At 37.4% G+C, this 19,895-nt stretch overlaps 3 pseudogenes across 1 annotated transcript; 2 read left to right on the forward strand and 1 right to left on the reverse strand.

The window, feature by feature from the left end:
• Nucleotides 1–853: 853 nt before the first annotated feature.
• On the reverse strand, nucleotides 854–2,697 carry LOC132175481 (phenylacetaldehyde oxime monooxygenase CYP71AN24-like; annotated as a pseudogene). Its single transcript, XR_015911708.1, has 2 exons — nucleotides 1,727–2,697; nucleotides 854–1,628 (listed from the first exon to the last, which is right to left on the reverse strand). The product of XR_015911708.1 is annotated as a phenylacetaldehyde oxime monooxygenase CYP71AN24-like (transcript).
• Nucleotides 2,698–14,940: 12,243 nt separating this feature from the next.
• On the forward strand, nucleotides 14,941–16,171 carry LOC132173599 (phenylacetaldehyde oxime monooxygenase CYP71AN24 pseudogene; annotated as a pseudogene).
• A 2,739-nt stretch (nucleotides 16,172–18,910) lies between these two features.
• LOC148587095 (SKP1-like protein 14 pseudogene) lies at nucleotides 18,911–19,484 on the forward strand (annotated as a pseudogene).
• The last annotated feature ends 411 nt before the right edge of the window (nucleotides 19,485–19,895 follow it).

The raw sequence follows: 19,895 nt of genomic DNA on the forward strand, positions 1-19,895 counted from the left end.
TTAATTTTAAATAATATTTTATTATTTTATATTAGATGGGACATGTGGCGGGTTGGTGGCTGTTGGATGAAAATTAATGGCCAAGATTTTAGAAAAAGTGCCGGGGATCCTGATCCTGGTGAGAGACTACTGAGGATAAAAAAGTGAAGTATAAAATTACTTTGAATTGATGATAGAGAATACCTAGCTTGGGAGTTGGATTAGAAACGTCGCTTGTGGAGGAGAAAACGCTTTCTTTGATACAGAAAGACAGCTTTTATCGAAACAGTGATTTGGTTCCACAAAAGTTGGAGTGAAAAATTCATACATAAAAATATAAATATACATCTAAGCAATGATGAATTAAATAGAAACCTAAACTGAATCAAAGTAAAAGTCAACTTCAAACCCCCCAAAAAAATAAATAAATAAATAAAAATAAAATAAAATAAAGAAAAGCAAAGTATATCATAAACAAAAAAAAAAAAAAACAAAAAAAAAAAAATTCTTTACTCTCAATTCCTCTATTGAATGAATGTTGTTGCTGGATGCTCTTGATTCTACAATTGGTGTCTAGTTGGAAGGGCTAGCAAAATAGTTACTTGACATATAAATAGGTACATGTTTATTCTATGCATGCAATTATTCTTTATGACGCCTAGATGAACCTTATTACAAAAAAATATGTATAAAATAAACGGATTATATCAGGTACCTGTTTTGCTAGACTTGTAATGGATGCTCTTGATTCAGATTTGTCTAACATAAAGAAACTTTATCCAAAAACAAATATAAAAATAATTAATTCACAATTACAAAAAATTTATACATAAAAATACGTCCAAGCAACGAAATTTTAATCTCTAATGAGGGGTTCGGTTTATATATATATATATTAAGGTTGAAGCCACCTTCCCTTACATTAATAACAAACAGAAAAAACAACAAATGCTAAAACAAACCAAGGGAAAGAAAGAAAGTTACATTATCATCACATTAACCATGGATCTCAGGATGCATCGATGAAGATTCAAGGAAAGTGCAGCATTGGTACAAGATTAAGAGGAATTTTCTTTGTCACATTGAGCCCGTTGACTTCACTCATGTCCAAGTCTTCCTCCTTTACAATATCACTTGGCAATCTCCAGTCAAACCAACATAAGATGTTGACAATCACATATTCAACTAATGCAACACCAAGTGTCATTCCCGGGCATCCCCTTCTCCCACCTCCAAATGGGATGAATTCAAAGTCTTGACCTTTGAAATCAATCGGATTGTCTTCGAATCTCTCCGGCCGGGAGGAACTCTTCTGGCCTCTCCCACACGTTAGGGTCCCTGTGCATTGCCCATGGATTGGTAACTACTCTTGTTTTTTGCGGAATATCATAGCCTCCAATTTTCACAGTTCTTGTTGTTTCCCGGGGTACCAAAAGAGGAAGTGGTGGATGCAGTCGTAGAGTTTCTTTGAGGACACATTTCAAGTAATCCATTTTGTTGATGTCATTCACGTCTATCTTTGACTTCTTGCCCACCACTCTTCTCACTTCTTCTTGTGCTCTCTTCATGCTACTTGGATTCTTTATGAGCTCTGCCATTAACCACTCCAAAACTGTTGAAGTTGTATCAGTTCCTCCCACAAACATGTCCTGCAAATTATGAAAACACACAACTTTAGACATGGGTTTGTCTGTATGTGTGTGTTAGAGAGAGAGAGAGAGAGAGAGAGAGAGAGAGAGAGAGAGACCATTAGAATTGCTTTGAGGTTGTCTTCGGTGAAATCAAAGTCGAGCATGCCATTCTTTTGAAGTCGGAGGAGAATATCCACGTAATCAAGCCTATAAGGCTGGTCAACATCACTTCTCTTTGTCTTTTGTTCTTCAATCACTTGATCAAAAAAAACATCTAATTCTCTGAAAGTCGCTTTCAGGCTCGGGATAAATCCCGTAAGAACATCAATCCATCCCAAAAAAGGAAAAAAATCTCCAAAGCAGAACACTCCAAGTTGCAACATTACCCTTCTTGATAGATGTCCGAATCTATATGTACCATCTTCTTCTTCAAACTTCTGTCCAAGTATACATCTAGAGACTATGTTGTTGGTGGTTGCAATCAACATCTCACTTAGATTAACAGTAGCCCCTTTGAAACATGTGTCACGTATCTTGTTGATCAGCCCTTCAACTTCTTCTTCCCTTACATACTGGAACGACTGCACACTTTTGAGGCTCAAAAGTTCGAGCACACAAATTTTTCGAGCTTGTCTCCAATACTCACCATAGGGTGAAAAAGCTACGTCTTTGCTTCCATAGAGTAAGATATTGGCAGCTGTGTTTTTGGGCTGGTATGAGAAAATGACATCATGTGTCTTCATCATTTCTCTGGCCATATCTGCAGACGACACCACAAGGGTTGGAGCATTGCCCAAGTACAAGAACATTAGAGGGCCGTACTTGTTAGAAAGGGCTTGAAGAGAGCGGTGTGGGAGCGTGCCAAGCTGGTGTAGGTTGCCGATGATTGGAAGCTTTGGTGGGGATGGAGGTAAATTGGGTTTGCCATTTCTAATACGCTTGAAAAGATAGAGAAAAGGGATGAGAAAAACAAGTGAGAGGAGTGGATTGAAGGGTATTTTTTTCGGCTCTTGCGGCCATGATTGTTGTGCCATTTCCTCTCTCAAATGTGTTTAGAACAACCCAGATCTTCAGTAATAAAAATGCTTTTCAAGTTTCATTACCCAGTGGGTATCAAATATATAAATGAGAAATGCACAAGAAAAACATGTCACATATTTCTCACTTGTTTGTGTGGTGCATATAACACTTCTCTTTATAAATATTTATATAATATAGCACAAATAATGATGATCAAGATAAAAATCAATCTTGTCTTGTAGTCCGGACTCCATTATGATTTTCGACAACAGTAACAATAGGATGCTCTCTATCTTTTCCTTTTGTACAATGAATTATGAGAAATCTTTTCATATGTCTGCTGTTGATTAAACGTTGAGCTAGGGTTTTTGGCTTTTCTTTGAGTGAGAGACAACGAGAGGAGAGGACAAGTCACAAGGGATCCTTTGTTGTATTCGGAGTGTGGGAGATTCTTACTTGAGCGAGAAACTAATTAAGATGAAGTGAAAAAATCTGTGAACATGTATGCTAGCAACAGATTTCTTGCTATTGTCACTTTATGTCGGCAACTACTTAAATAGATTATTTTCAATTATATTTAGCCACCTACTCAACAGATATTTTCATAGCAACGCCAACGTGCTTTCTGCAGGCCACTGACCACCTCAAAACAGGTGCGTTGTTAGTTGTTGCCCAAGATGAATTTCAGGTAATAATTCGCCAAGATGACGAATGCATTTCAAGTTGAAAAGCAAAATCCAAGATCACGAATCCAATATGACAGAATGCAAAAACATTGGGTTAACTGTTATTTCCGACTGCTTTTAAAAGCCATAAAAGTGGAAAAGTTGTTGTTACCGATTGGTAATTGATTATTTCTAGCCGCTTTTAAAAGTGATAAAAGCGGTTAGACGGTTATTGATTTGTAGCCGATAATTGGTTGATGGCTAGTAATTGATTGATGGCCGGTTATAACCGGTTGGTGGCCAATTATAACCGGCTGAATTTATACTCCTAACCAAAAGCCAAAAATATTACTAAGCTTAATTTGAATGTAATTAAGTTATGAATACTGTATATATAGATTATAGATAGAAACTAGACCCAAAGATTTAATTGGGCTAATTTACCAAAAACTCATGGGTTATCATATGGTATCCGAGCTATTCAAACAATTTAATTTAAACTAATTATTAGGATTTTAAAAACGTCTCCACGTGCAGTTACCTTAAAAAATATAAGGGATCTTAATCAATATTTTTTTGGATATTTTGACGCTACTCAACTTTGCTTTACTTCCTTGCCATTTTAAGATTACACTGCTAGGGTATCTTGGCCTTCTCCTCAGAAAACAGTTTTGAGAGAAGGAGGGAGCAGATCTGCTCCCTCCTCCTCTCCCCTTTCTCTTCTACTCCCCGCCCCTACCCTCCCCCTCCCCTTCTAGTTTTTTTATTTTTTATTTTTTTATTTTTATATGTTTGTAGGTATTTTTCGACTAGATCAGCAACTTTGACCTCTCTGCTATGTGTCTGTCCACCTTCCACCGTGTTGTGCCGTTTATCTCCTCCTCGACCGTTGCTGCCGCTGCCTGCTAGCTGGTTGTTTGTTTGTATTTTTTTGTTTTGAATAAGAGGTTTAATCTCTCTAGATCTGCCCTCATGATTGAGGATGAATAATTACGTGTGAGGGATTATCTCCCACGGCTATTTTAAATAAATTTTGTTAAGAAATTTGGCTACCAATGTCTTAGATCTTAGTATACTCGAAGCAGATCTGCTCTTTAACTGTATTTGTACATAGGTTAGCAGAAGATTGAAGTAATAAATAGCACCTTATTGTAAGAATTTTTGTTTATATCTATGACTTTGTACCTCATAGCATGTGGCTATGACTTTTGCAGACCTTTATCCTTTGTACTGTAAGAGCTTTTTTTTATGCTCTGTAAGAGCTTTTTGCTCGTGATCTTTAATTAATAAAATTCTCAGATTTTCGTGAAAAAAAAAAAAAAAAAAGATTACATTGCTAGGGAATTAAAGCAAGATCAAGTTTTGCGTTACTAGTTTGTAATTTTTTATTTTTTTAGAAAAAAGGCCACCACCAAGGTGCTGGGTGCATTTTGAGCATTTTAACAGTCACAAATTTCACATGTTCTAATGATTGGGCTATTGATCAAGTATTCATTAAATATTTTTTTTATTACTTAATTAAGTTTTTAAAAAAGTTGTGATTTAATATGGCATCACTAAATATTATATATGTTGGACATCACTACAAATTGAGGACTTAAGTTATTCTTCATTTTCTATTTAGCTTAAGCTTCAGCTCCACACATGAAGAAGAGTGCAACCTCCTTTATAAATCTTGGGATTGCTTGTTATTAAAATATTTAGAAAATATTTTTTATAGTAGGGTTTATTTCTTTATTTAATTATTTTAAGATTTACTTAGGGCCTATTTGGGTGTGCACTTGAAATTCCTAAAAGTGCATTTAACATTCAAAAAGTCCGTTTGAAAAAAAAAAAAAAAAAGTACCCGTTTGGTAAAAATAATTGAAAGCATTTTTAAGGGTCCAAAAAACTTTAAAATAGTCAAAACGCACTTTTGGTAAAAGCTTCATTTTTTAATTTTTGCCAAAAACACTTTTTAATTTAAAAGCTCTATTTTCCAAACGCAATCTAGAGTATATTTGAGATTATATTTGAGATTGCGTTTGAAAAATAGAGCTTTTAAGTCAAAAAGAGCCTTTGGGCAAAAGCTTCATTTGTAAGCTTTTGCCAAAAGTGCTTTTTGGCAATTTTTAGGCTATTTAGACCCTTAAAAGCGCTTTTAATTTTTTTTACCAAATGAATTTTTTTTTTTTTTTTCAAACGGACTTTTTGAGTGTTAAAAACACTTTTAGACTCCTCAAATGCAATCCCAAACAGGCCCTTAATGTCTTTATATTGAGATTATTATAATACATATGATCAATAATAGCCAATAGCTCTCTCTTTGCCTCCACTCTTTTTCCTTTTATATTTTATTCTCATCATATATTTCTACAAGTGTAAGGATTGGGGTCTCACTCCAATAAAAAAAATTGTTGTTGAAAAACTCTAAACAGATAAATATCACAATTTTATGCGGAATTAACGGATATTTATCAAAGCAAACAATCACCAAAATATGAACAATCACACACAAAGATTTTGGTGACGAAGAGGAAACCTTTTAGAAAACGTTCTAAAAGTAAAACCTCTCCGGGGCAGCCAAACCCAGGAAATCACTATCAAAAGATTATCTAGAGATTACAGACACTAGGAACACTTACAACCCTTTGCAAGACCTTGACTCTGTAAGATCAACAAGCCTCCAACTTGTCTCCACGCTCACAATCTTCTTCAACGTGATTCTCCTTTATCGAACCCTTCCGATAGACTTCAATTAAGCACACAAGCAATACTAACAAAAATCCTCTAAGAGGAATCAATTTGGCTCACAACAAAATAATCACTCAAGCACAGCCTCACACGAACTCTCTGGGGGTGAAAATTCGTGCTTCTCTCTTCTATAATAATGTATATATACCCCCGACAAAACCCTAGACCTAACCCACTTAAAATCATGTTTTTGGGCCTAAAACTTACGGGGTGTCCGGACATGTTAATGGGCGGTCCGGACACGGCTTCGCGGAGCAAGATTTTAGTTTCTGGAAATGAGGTCCGGACCCGGGGAATTGCGGTCCGGACTCGGCTTGTCCAATCTTGATCAACAGCTCCGATCGATGGGTGTTTGTGGTCCGATTGAGCTGAAAGTTTGCAGAGACGTTCATAACACATGAATCTACATTATGAACGGTGGAGATTGGATTCTGAGTATTCTATATCAGTGTTTGAGCCGTGAACAGTAGCATCTGCATTTTGGAACTGAATTAAGCCAACACAAAAACTAACAGTTGTCCATGTATTTGGGACGACTATGACATTTCTCTTTCCTAAACGTTGTATTTTATCTTTCTAAGTTTCCTTTATAGCCTAGCTTCAATGAGTTTTTATTTAGTGTCGTAAGATGTCTGAACAATTCTAATTATATCTGGCGTCAAGGAAGCTTAGCATTCTTCAAACCAAAGAAAAAAACACTAAACTAATTATGCAAATCGATGAAATTTGGACAAAGATTTGCTCGTCACTTCTTAAAGTAATTTATTTCAGAAAATAATATGACACAACAATGTAATTCAGGCACATACTCTCTCTCTCTCTCTCTCTCTCTCTATATATATATATATATATATATGTTACAAAACTCAATGGGTTCCTATTGCATTTAGTTGGAGAATGTAATAGAATTTGCCAGACAAAATATTAGCCTACACGATCAACATGTCATCTTTCTAAGAACTTGCTTAGAGCAGTTTTCCTCAAAGGAAATCAATGGAGCTTCTCTTAATCTAAGTGAGATGTTGATTGCAACCTCCAATAACATAGTCTCTAGATGTATCGTTGGACAAAAGTTTGAAGAAGAAAATGGTAAGAGAAGGTTCGGACAACTATTAAGAAGAGTAATGGTGCTACTTGGTTGTTAGAATATAATATATATGGTGTGAGGTTTGAGATTATGAGAATATATTTGTATTAATTGTAATTGATAAAATCAAATCAGAAACATTCCATGCTGATTTGATTTTATCAATCATATTTTTTTTGTATTCTCTTTACATCTCTATAAATAGGGATAATTTGTATTGTAAAATTATCAAGTAATAAGAGCATAATGTGCCCTTAGGACTTCAATTGTGGACGTAAAATATTGTTGGGAAAATTGATAATTAATTGACAACCAATTTCCCACCAGTTCTTTATCCGAAAGACAAGTTTGGAAAGAAAACACACGAGAACACACACCAATCACACACGTACACAAAGAGTTTACGTGGTTCAGCAATATGCCTACATCCACGGGGCGTGATCCGGTCTCATTCTTTACTAGTGAGAAATATTGAGTACAATGGTACAAGTTTGAACCGCTCAAGTTTAATATCCCAAACCCAAGCCCTTAACCCCTTGTACACCCCATTCAACTGTCCATCTCAAATACCCAGTAAAGAAAAACTCTCTACACTTTGTAAATGCCACAAAGTGCTCTCACCAATTTGAATTTTCCTGATCCCCACTTAACCAAGAACTGCATGTCCTTTTATAGAGGCTTAATCACGAAAAAAGAGGAGAAACAATTCTAATCCAATTGCTACTGGGAAAACGAAACCATCATGAATACAAAGTCTTTTTCATGATGAAGATAAGCATTGCAGCCCACATGTTTATCCACACACGTTTTCTCCAAAAAATCCAATTTTAGTTGTTCTTAGACTCATTTTAAAACTAACATTATCTTCTTATAGATAAATATGACTTGAGCCCACCAACTTGAATATTGATATTTTTCAGCAATTATCTTCACAATTGTTGACAATTTGAGCCATTATCAACAATCTCCACCTTGGCGAAAATTTGGCAACCTCCACCTGAGACCTCAGGTCCGCATCTTGACCGATGCCCATCCCCACGCCCTGGGATGTCGTACAAAACACTGTCTACACCAACGGTAATAACTTTACAAGAATTATCATGCTCTACCATAAAGAGCACATGCACTTAGAATTAAACCATTCCAAGAATTTTCATTTTTGGCACATGTCGAAAAAATCCTGCTAAAAAATATGGTGCAACTTCCATGTTTGGTTCCCTTGGAAGTTCATCAGCCATCGACACCCTTTTCCACCACATACCCGACATAAAAAAACCAAACCAATGTCTTGTATGCAAATGTGGACCCGCTAATAGAACATATCCATTATCCTGACATTTTTAGAGGTCATGCCAGAGGATGTACATGCCCTTATCAAAGAACATCATCATCTCTCTCTATAACGAGAGAAATAATATTAGTGTTTTTGGAGCACTCTGCCGAACCTGTTCCTCTTTTTGGGCAATTTCTTTTAAGGTGTCCAGATTTCCCGCAACCCCAGCATACAAGATTTCCCTTCATAGGGTTCTTTTTCTTCCAGTTTGCAACTACTGACGCTGAGTTCTCAGGTGTAGAATTCTGTCCACCACTCAGTCTTCTTTCCTCTAACAAAAGTTTGCTGGTAACTTCTGAGAAGAAAATCTTCTCCTTCCCATGAATCAAAATTGGTTTCATATGTTCATAGGAAGACGGAAGAGACAAGATAAGCCTCAAGGCCTTATCTTCATCGTCCATTTTAACTCCCAGAGCTTCGAGTCTAGAAACAATTCCATTGAGAACACTCAAATGGTCTGAAATAGTCGCACCCTCAGCCATTCGCAGTGTATGAAACTGCTCCTTCAGGTACACCTGATTAGACGTTCCCTTCGTCTGATACATCTCCTCGAGCTTCTCCCAAAGCTCCTTTGCCATTGACGTCCCTTGCACATTAGCAAGAACGTTCTTAGCCAGACACAACCGAATGGAACTCGCAGCCCTCAGATCCAAATCTTCCCAATCCACGTCGCTAGTACCTGATTTTTCGGCACCATCACTGGAACTAGAGACGGGTATACCTTTCAACCTTTTGTGTAGCCCAGATTGGATTAGGAAGTCCTTGACTTGTATTTGCCACAAGCCAAAGTTCATTCTCCCGTCGAACCTTTCAATCCCAAACTTCAAGGATTGCATTTCTTCTTAACAAGTAGAAATCGGCAACCAAGCTCTGATACCAATTGTTGGAAAGATTGATAATTAATTGACAACCAATTTCTCACCAGTCCTTTATGCGAAAGACAAGTTTGGAAAGAAAACACACGAGAATACACACCAATCACACATGTACACAAAGCGTTTATGTGGTTCAGCAATATGCCTACGTCCACGGGAGGAGATCCGGTCTCCTTCTTTACTAGTGTGAAATATTGAGTACAATGGTACAAGCCTGAACCGCTCAAGTTTAATATCCCAAACCCAAGCCCTTAACCCCTTGTATACCCCATTCAACTGTCCATCTCAAATACCCAGTAAAGAAAAACTCTCTACACTTTGTAAATGCCACAAAGCGCTCTCACAAATTTGAATTTTCTGGATCCCCACTTAACCAAGGACTGCATGTCCTTTTATAGAGGCTTAATCACGAAAAAAGAGAAGAAACAATTCTAATCCAATTGCTGCTGAGAAAGCGAAACCATCATGAATACAAAGTTGAAAATTCTAAAACGATTCCAATCAACACCTATCCAAATGTCTAGGTGTTTCACAAAGAAAGATCTAACCTAGCAGTTAAAATATCAACCAAATAAAGATATGAAATAAGCAATCAAGAACACAGATATTTGGTTACGAAGAGGAAACCATTTAGAGAACTCTCTAAATGTAAAACCTCTTCGGGGCAGCCAAACTCAGGAAATCAATCCACTATAAAAAGAATAAGGAATACAAGAAGAATTACAAAACCTTTGACTCTTCCTTGCACACGACAAGTGACCCACTTGACTTCTACCTCAGTAGCCATTTCCAGAATATCTGGCACAATTCTTCTAAAAGATTTCCTTTCACCCTAACTCCGATTGGCTTCACGTATTTTCTTTTCACAAATAATCTTGAACAATATCTCTCACTCTAAGCACTCTAATTTTGCTCACTAAATACGTACCTTTCCTAAGCAAAATAAAGTGTTTAAATAGAGAATAAACAATCCATCAGCAGCCATGTCCGGACAGGACTAATCTGGGGTCTGGACATGGCTAGGGTTACATATGTGTAACCTAGTGATGTCCGGACCTCCAACTCTTGTGTCCGGACATCTCATAAAACACGGGCTTTCTGGAAATGGGGTCCGGACCCAGCTTCTGGCGGTCCGGACCTCTCCTTTAAAATCCAGTTTCTAGAAATGGGGTCCGGACCCAGCTTCTGGCGGTTCGGACCTCCTCATCAAATACCAGTTTCTGGAAATCAGGTCCGGACCCAGCTTCTGGCAGTCTGGACCCAGCTTCTGGCGGTCCGGACCCAGCTTCTGGCGGTCCGGACCTGCTCTTCAAAACAAGCTTGCTGGTTTTTGTGTCCGGACCCTGCTTCTGGAGGTCCGGACATGCCTCTAGAATCTGCTTCCTGAAACATGTTAAGGTGATCATTTTCAACAACGTACATGCAAACCGAATGTGCCAAAACCTAAACAAACAACACAAAGTTTTTTCCATGATGAAGATAAGCATTGCAGCCCACATGTTTATCCACTCACGTTTTCGCCAAAAAATCGAATTCCAGTTGTTCTTGGACTCCTTTTAAAACTAACATTATCTTCTTATAGATGAATATGACTTGAGCCCACCAACTTGAATATTGATATTTTTTCAGTAATTATCTTCACACTTGTTGACAATTTGAGCCATTATCAACAAATATTTTCTCTCTAGTCTATTTTATGATTTCGCATTTGATATTTATAGCATTATGAATTTCTTCAATCAGAGCTACAGGCTAATGCCAGATTTCGATCTCTTGAAATTTGGCCTCTCTACTCATCGTTTTTATTGTTGTTTCTTGTATCGCAAGTCTTCTCCGTTAGAGCCACAAAAATCTCAGTTTCTTATGTAAACCATATTTGCCTTCGGCATTCTCCTTGGCTACCCCACATGACAAGCAGACCCACACGTGTCTCGTCACTTGTATTATTTTCCTTTTGGGTTTGTCATAGTTTTGTGCTTAGTGCATTGTCTGTTGCACCTTCAACACTTGAAGAACCGGTTTATTACATCTATAAGACGCTCTTTGATTATCACCAAGATCTATCTGCACAATTTCCAGCGTCTTCTCGGGCATCCTCTTCGCCAAATACTTCTCAACCGGCAGGCCTCGTCTCTTACTTCTCTGGCAGGCAGCGTCCTCCAAGTCTCCGACGAACACAACATCGTGTATCTCCGTGCCATCGCCCTTGGATCTGCCATGAACGGTGTCGTCTCTTTCTTGCAGTGATCGCTGAGGCTTTCGATTGTACTGGGCATAGTCTAACATTCAAGAATAAGATCACAACAAGAACGTTGCGGAAAGCAATTACTTAAAGCAAAAAGAGAGATTCTTTGCATAATTTGCGGCAATGTGTATTTTTTTTTTTTTTGGTATTTCTATTTTCAGTCCAATATACTTTTGGGAATTTCATTTGAACCGTCAGCTTTGTAAGAGAATACTGTTGGCTCCTTATTTTGTTAAAAAAATAAAAAGAAAGAAAAGAAAAAGAATGAAAAAAATAAAATAAATCAAAAGAGGCTAAGTTGCCAATCTTTTGGCCTAGTCCCATTTTTGGCCATTTGTTGGCCCAATGTCTCCGGTCTTTGTGGTATTGTTTAAAATCTTGGCCTATTTCAGTCCACAGTTAGCTTTCATTTTTGGCCTATAGTTGGCCTATTTCTCTTCGGCCTTGTGGTACCATGAAGAAATTCATAATGCTATGAATGTCAAATGCGGAATACTAAAATAGACAAGAGACAATATTTTACGTGGTTCAGTCTATGACCTACGTCCATAGATAAAGCTCAACGGGCTACATTATGCTCTTATTGCTTGATAATTTTACAATACAATCAATACAAATATATTCTCATAATCTCAAATATCACACAATATATATTATATTCTAACATTCACCCTCAAACTCAAAGTGGAAGATGCTGAAACCTTGAGTTTGATATTCTTCGACTGTATTGGTTGGAGGTGCTTGGCGACGGTGATATGAGATGCGCCTTCAATAAAATTAGGCCAACTATGGGCCAAAATAGAAAACCAATTATGAGCTGAAATGTGTATGAGTTTTAAGTACAGAACCACATCATTCTGTTTTGGAGATGTTTTTTTTTTTTTTTTTTTTTTTGGGAATGGATTGATGTTTTTTGCCAATAACCACTAACTGGAATATGAGTTGGGTCCTAGCGAGTCCTGACATAGGCTTGGTTGGGTCCAGACGATGTTTCGACCGGATTCCAATGAAGTCCAGTCCTGGTCGTGTTTTGGCGAGGTCCCGATCCTGAATGTGTTCCGGCGAGGTCTTGAGTAAGTCGGGGTGGGGTTTTGATTGGGTCCTAGGGGTGGCACGATTGGGTCCCGGGGAGTTCTATGAGGTCTTGATCGATTCTCGATAGTGTTCTAGTCAAGTTCGGCAGGATCCCAGTTGGGTCTTGGCAATGGCGGAGACAAATTTACAGTTGGGGTGGCCAAATTAAAAATATATCAAATACAACTTAAAATAGAAAATAAATGTTTTTCACTTGCAACCCTTAGGTTCCAACAACTAAAATCTTAGAATGATGTTATTTAGCTGCAACCCTAGCTTAGAGATTTAAGATGTTACTCTTTGAGATTTGAAGTTTCGTCATTCAAATCTAATGGTGTATTACTTTTTGGAATGTTAACTTCTTTTCTTTTAAATAAATAGTTTTCAATTTTAACGTTGTGATTCATGAACTTAAATTTTTGAAGTTAAATTATAATTACATAAGAGAACCAAATTGATAAACAATCATAGAGTAGAAACAAACACACACACACACACATGTATATATGAGAAATATTATGGGTTCTTCTAGTGTTTTTATGATGTCCTCCCAACTGTAATGTGATTTTTTAAATTATAGTTAAATTTGAGATTATCATTATGACCACACACACACACACACACACATATATATATATATATGAACACTAATAAAGTGTTCATATATATATAAATATTTGTTTAATTTTTTGCTTTGATTAGGAACACTTCTCAACCTTTTTTTTAAACATATATCTCTCGAAATTTGCTACAAGCTAATTTTATATAAATCTGGTAATATTCTCTAAAAAGTAAATAATGCTTGACAGCTAATGCAACCAAAACAAATTTTTGCCTTATTTACTCTATAGAAAAAAGAAAATGGTTACCAATAATTCAATAAAAAGCTTTAGAATGATTAAAAAAAAAAACAGACACTGATTTTCAAAATAGCAAGCAAGCCTCTCTGTTATTTTTTATTTTATTTTATTTTTTCTAATGAAAAATATATAAGGGCAATTTTGAAAAATTTTCTTATAAAAAAAAATATTTTTAAAAAGCTTGTGGCCCCCACAGACCACAACGTGGCTCCACCATTGGGTCTTGGTTGGATCTGGTCGGGTGTCGGCAGTGTTCGTGCATACGCGTTCACAGATTTTTTCACTTCAACTTTATTAGTTTCTCGTTTAAGTAAGAATCTCCCACTCCGATCGAATACAACAAAGGATCCCTTGTCCTCTCCCGTCGTTGTCTGTCACTCAAAGAAAAGCAAAAAATCTCAATGTTTCATCAACAGCAGATACATGAAAAGATGTCATATAATTCATTGTGCAAAAGGAAAAGATAATGAGCATCCTGTTGTTACTGTTGTCACAAATCATAATTAATGGAGTCCGGACTACAAGGCAAAATTAATTTTTATCTTGATCATCATTATTTGTACTATATATAAATATTTATAAAGAGAAGTGTTATATACACCACACAAACAAGTGAGAAATATGTGACATTTTGTTTCTTTTTTGTTTTGTTTTTGTTTTTGATTTTTTTTTTTCCGTAGGTAACATTTCTCATTTATATATTTAATACCCATTGGGTATTGAAACTTGAAAAGCATTTTTATTACTAAAGATCTGGTTTGTTGTTGAGAAAATTGATAATTAATTGGTAACTAATTTTTTATCAGCCCTTTATGCGAAAGACAAGTTTTGAAAGAAAATACATGAGAACACACACCAATCACACACGTACACAAAGAGTTTACGTAGTTTGGCAATATGCCTACATCCATGGGATGTGATCCAGTCTCTTTCTTTATTATTGAGAAATATTAAGTACAATGGTACAAACCTGAACCACTCAAGTTTAATATCCTAAACCCAAGCCCTTAACCCCATATACACCCCACTCAACTGTCCCTCTCAAATACCCAGTAAAGAAAAATTCTCTACACTTTGTAAATGCCACAAAGTGCTCTCACCAATTTAGATTTTTCAGATAATCTCAACCAAGGACTACATAATCACGAAAAATAGGAGAATAATTTTAATCTAATTGTTGCTGGAAAAACGAAATTATCATAAATACAAAGTCTTTTCCATGATGAAGATAAGCATTGTTGCCCACATGTTTATCCACACACATTTTCTCGAAAAAAATCCAATTCCAAGTTGTTCTTGGACTCATTTTAAAATTAACATTATCTTCTTATAGATAAATAGGACTTGAGCCCACCAACTTGAATATTAATATTTTTCAGCAATTATCTTCACACTTGTTGACAATTTGAGCCATTATCAACTGTTCTAAACACTTAATTTGAGAGAGTAAATGGCGCAACAATCATGGCCGCAAGAGCTGCAAAAAATACTCTTCAATCCACTCCTCTCACTTGTCTTTCTCATCCTTTTTCTCTATGTTTTCAAGCATATTACAAGCGGCAAACCCAATTTACCTCCATCCCCACCAAAGCTTCCAATCATTGGCAACCTACACCAGCTTGGCACGCTCCCACACCGTTCACTTCAAGCCCTTTCTAACAAGTATGGCCCTCTAATGTTCTTGTGCTTGGGCAATGCTCCAACCCTTGTGGTGTCATCTGCAGATATAGCCAGAGAAATGATGAAGACACATGATGTCATCTTCTCAAACCGGCCCTAAACCACAGCTGCCAATATCTTCTCCTATGGATGCAAAGACGTTCCGTTCTCACCCTATGGTGATTATTGGAGACAAGCTAGGAAAATTAGTGCGCTCGAACTTTTGAGCCTGAAAAGTGTACAATCGCTACAGTATGTAAGGGAAGAAGAAGTTGAAGCATTGATCAACAAGATACGCAACTCATGTCTAAATGGGGCTTCTGTTAATCTAAGTGAGATGTTGACTGCAACCTCAAACAACATAGTCTCCAGATGTATCGTTGGACAGAAGTTTGAAGACAAAAATGGCAAGAGCAGGCTCGGAGAACTATCAAGAAAAGTAATGGTGCTACTTGTAGCATTCTGTTTTGGAGATTTTTTTCCTTCTTTGGGATGGATTGATGTTCTTATGGGATTTATCCCGAGTCTGAAAGCCACTTTCAGAGAATTTGATGCTTTGTTTGATCAGATGGTCGAAGAACACAAAACAAAGAAATCTGAAGATGACAAGCCCAATAGGAAAGATTTAGTTGATATTCTCCTCAAACTTCAAAAGATAGGCATGCTTGACATTGAGCTCACTCAAGACAACCTCAAAGCAATCCTTATGGTCTCTCTCTCTCTCTCTCTCTCTCACACACACACAAAGCAATCTCTAAAGTCTTGTGTTTCCATAATTTCTGGACATGTTTGTGGGAGGAAGTGATACGACTTCAACAGCTTTGGAATGGTTAATGGCAGAGATCATAAAAAATCCAAATATTATGAAGAGAGCACAAGAAGAGGTGACAAGGGTGGTGGGAAAGAAATCAAAGATAGATGCGAATGACATCAACCAAATGGATTACTTGAAGTGTGAAAATTCTAAAACCGACTCCAAACAACACCTAATCAACTGTCTAGGTGTTTAACAAAAATTATGCAAAATAAGATCTAACATAACAGTTAAAAATCAACCAAATACAAATATGAAATAAACATTCAAGAACACAGATATTTGGTTACGAAGAGGAAACCATTTGGAGAACTCTCTAAATGTAAAACCTCTCCCGGGCAGCCAAACCCAAAAAATCAATCCGCTATAAGAAGAATAAGGAATACAAGAAGAATTACAAAACCTTTGACTCTTCCTTGCCTAAAACCTTTCTTCCCCTCAAAATAACCAATCAAAGTACTATTTACAGCCACCGAAAACCGAGCCTGTGAAGCAAGCATTTCTTAACACTGTTCCATGGAAACTTTCATGCTATCCGTAAATGGATTGTACCTCAGCCTGTGAAGCAAACATTTCTTAACCTTAAACTCTCAAATGCGCCAAGGTTTTATATTAGGAAACTCCGAGCACTTATCAATCACTACAATGCGTAACATGAAAAAGATGTAACATGGAAGCATAAGGCCAAAGCACATTAAATTGTCAAAAAAAAAAAAAAATCTTAAATATTGAAATTGATTGATTTTTTTTTTTTACATGTCCGGACAAGAGGGGAGAGAGAGATTCGAACTAGTGACCTCTGCTTCATGAGGTGTGATCCTAGCCGATTGAGTTACCTCTTGGGGACTTGAAATTGATTTCTATTCGTGCCCTGTGACACTTATATTTAAATCACAACATAATGAAACACAACATGCAATGCAGTTTCCCCAGTAAAGCATAAGCATGGCCACCCACTTTCTCGTTAGCCTCAAAACTTGAAATTGGTAAAAACAAAATAGGAGAGAAAGGATCGACAAGTAATATTCTCTGCCGATTTAAAATGGTATGTTTAGAAAATCATTTAAAGCAAAGAATTGGGAGTTCACATGACATATATAATATTTAAGGGAAACTTCACTGAAGACCCTCGAACTTGCACCTGTTTTGAAATACCCCCCCTAAACTTTAAAATTTCTCAATTTAGTCCCCTGAACTTTCAATTGCTCTCGATTTGGACCCCTCCGTCAATTTTAGCCGTTAAAAATACAAAAAGACCAAAATATCCCTGATTTTTGTTTTTCTAAAAATAAAAAAACGTTTTGCAAGTTGAAATTTTATACAATTGGTTTTTAGATAAGTTGGTCAAAGACCCAATCTAACAAATGGTATCTGAGCTAGGATCATAGGTTCGAGTCGCAGGAGTGTCATGTTGAGGGAAGGATTGTTGAGGTGCAACAATGTAACTTTGTTCACTTTGACGGCTCTTAGAACATGCCTTGCGGGGTGCGATTTGACTGTGTATTTGTAATGTCATTTTTGTGCTAGGTACAATCAACATGGCAAACATAATGAACTAGCTTCGCCATCACGCAATTATAACTTCAGTTTGATGCAAGCTAATGGATAGCACTCTTATGGCCTCTTTAGTGAAGGTAAAGTAATACAAGTCTACAAATGTTCTTTCATCATGAATAAATGTAGCAAGATTGAATACCTTTATTGTTGTAACACCCCCACATTATCTAATGAAAAACAATTTGAAGAGTTACCTCTAACTCCTCTTTTATCAGATAAAAAATTTGTAGTGGAAAGTAAGTCTGAATTACAGCTTTTTTTTTTGTTTGTGCGTGTGTACAAAAATGACATTACAAGTATACAGTCAAAGCGCTAAGAACCCTTAATAAACAACACTTGGAATGACCAAATGAATCTCCCAAGGACAATTAGATCTGCCACTATATAGGCCTCATCTAAAGCACTAGCTACTCTGTAAAATAAAAATGTTTTACAGGTGGAAAAGAAAACATATAAGTCCACGACTTAGTAAGTAAAATCAGCAACAATAGATAATTCATACCGTGAGACCATGTTTTATGACAGTTATGAAAAAAATGCACGTTATAAACATAGTATTTCCATGCTTGAATAGTTTATTTATTACCCCTGATGCACCAAAAGGGCTGCTGCGACCAGGGCCGGCTTAGGCCCTAGGCGAGTAGGCCCTCGCCTAGGGCCCCCAATTTAATGAGGCCCCAAAAAAAAAAAAAATTTGAGTTAAAAAAAAAATATGAAAAATATATATATATATATATATATATATATATATATATATATATATATATATATATTGGACAAAAAAAAAAAAAAATTGAAGGCCCAAATTTTTTTTAATAGGGCCTAAAATTTTTTTTTGGGAAAATTACAGTTTACCCCCCCAAAGTTGTCAGCGATTTGCAATTCGACCTCCAAAGTTTCAATTTTTGCAATCCACCCCCCTAAAGTTTCAATTTTTTTCAATTCAGCCATTCCGTCAGTCAGAGCCGCTTTGACTGACGGAACAGTGATCACGTGCCACGCACGTGATCACTTCTGACCTTTTTCTCCCGAAAATGCCCCCATCACTTCTAACATTTTTCTACCCAAAATGCCCCCCATCCCACAGACTCTCACTCCTGTGTTTGCCGAGAACGACGACGGAGATCACCTTTGAGTGTACATATTGGTCCACATAAATCACACCAGTGAAAACACATCCCAAGCCCAAAGCGATCAGAATTCTTCATCCACTATAAAATCGCGTCCCCTTTCCTCAAATTTTCATCACTTTCACGGCAATTCAACCTACCGCTCTCTCTCTCTCTCTCTCTCCCTCTCTCTGTGATCAGTTTCAAATTTTCAAAGTTTCCCGATGGCCAGCGGTTCTCTCTCAGTTTCAACTTTTCAAAGTTTCCCGATGGCCGACAACCGCGAAAACCCAAACCCAAGCCCCAAAGTCGTCGACCGGAAGACGGTGAAGCTGAGGACCTCCGACGGCGATTTCTTCGAGGTGGAGGAGGCCGTGGCAATGGAGCTACAGACCGTCAAGGCGTTATTCGAGGAAGACGGCGTTTCGTACGACACCGTCTTTCCTCTCCTGAACGTGTCGTCATCCGCACTCGCCAAGGTTATCCAGTACTGCCGGGGCGCCGTCCAGCTCAGCGCCAAATTGGCGGCGAGCGACGAGGAGGGCAGGAAGGAGGTGGAGAAGGAGAGGGAGGCGTTCGAAGCGAAGTTAGTGTCTCAAGGAGTTGATTCTCGCTGCTAATTATCTCAACATCAAAGACATGCTCTCTTTTCTCTTGCAGGCCGCCGCCGATCGGATCAAGAACAAGAGCGTGAAGTACGTGCGTCGCTTCTTCGGGGTCAAGAACGACTTCACGCCGGAAGAGGAGAAGGCTCTCCACGACAAAAATGCATGGGCCTTCGAGAACATCGACGCGGACGAGAACTCCGACGCCGACGCAGACGAGAACGTCGACGCCGATTGATTGTCATAGAGTTTTTTTATTTTTATTTTTTTTGTCTCGCAATGCGTTAATTAAATTGGATATATGACGACACAACTTTTGCTCCGATTTGATGTTGTTTTTTTAATTCAATTTTGATGCTTCTTGAATGTTTAGTTTTGATTGACGAATTAGAAGGTGTGATTTATGTGGATGATGATTGACGAATTAGAGAGAGAGGGAGAGAGAGAACAGGGGATGGGGGGCATTTTGGTCCCCAAAATGCCAACAGTGATCACGTGCGTCGCACGTGATCACTGTTCCGTCAGTCAAAGCCGCTTTGACTGACGGAATGGCTAAATTGAAAAAAATTGAAACTTTAGGGGGGTGGATTGCAAAAATTGAAACTTTGAAGGTCGAATTGCAAATCGCTGACAACATTGGGGGGGTAAA

Source organism: Corylus avellana, chromosome 3 (genome assembly GCF_965113065.1).
Source record: "Corylus avellana chromosome 3, dhCorAvel1.hap1.2, whole genome shotgun sequence".
NCBI classification, from domain to species: domain Eukaryota; kingdom Viridiplantae; phylum Streptophyta; class Magnoliopsida; order Fagales; family Betulaceae; genus Corylus; species Corylus avellana.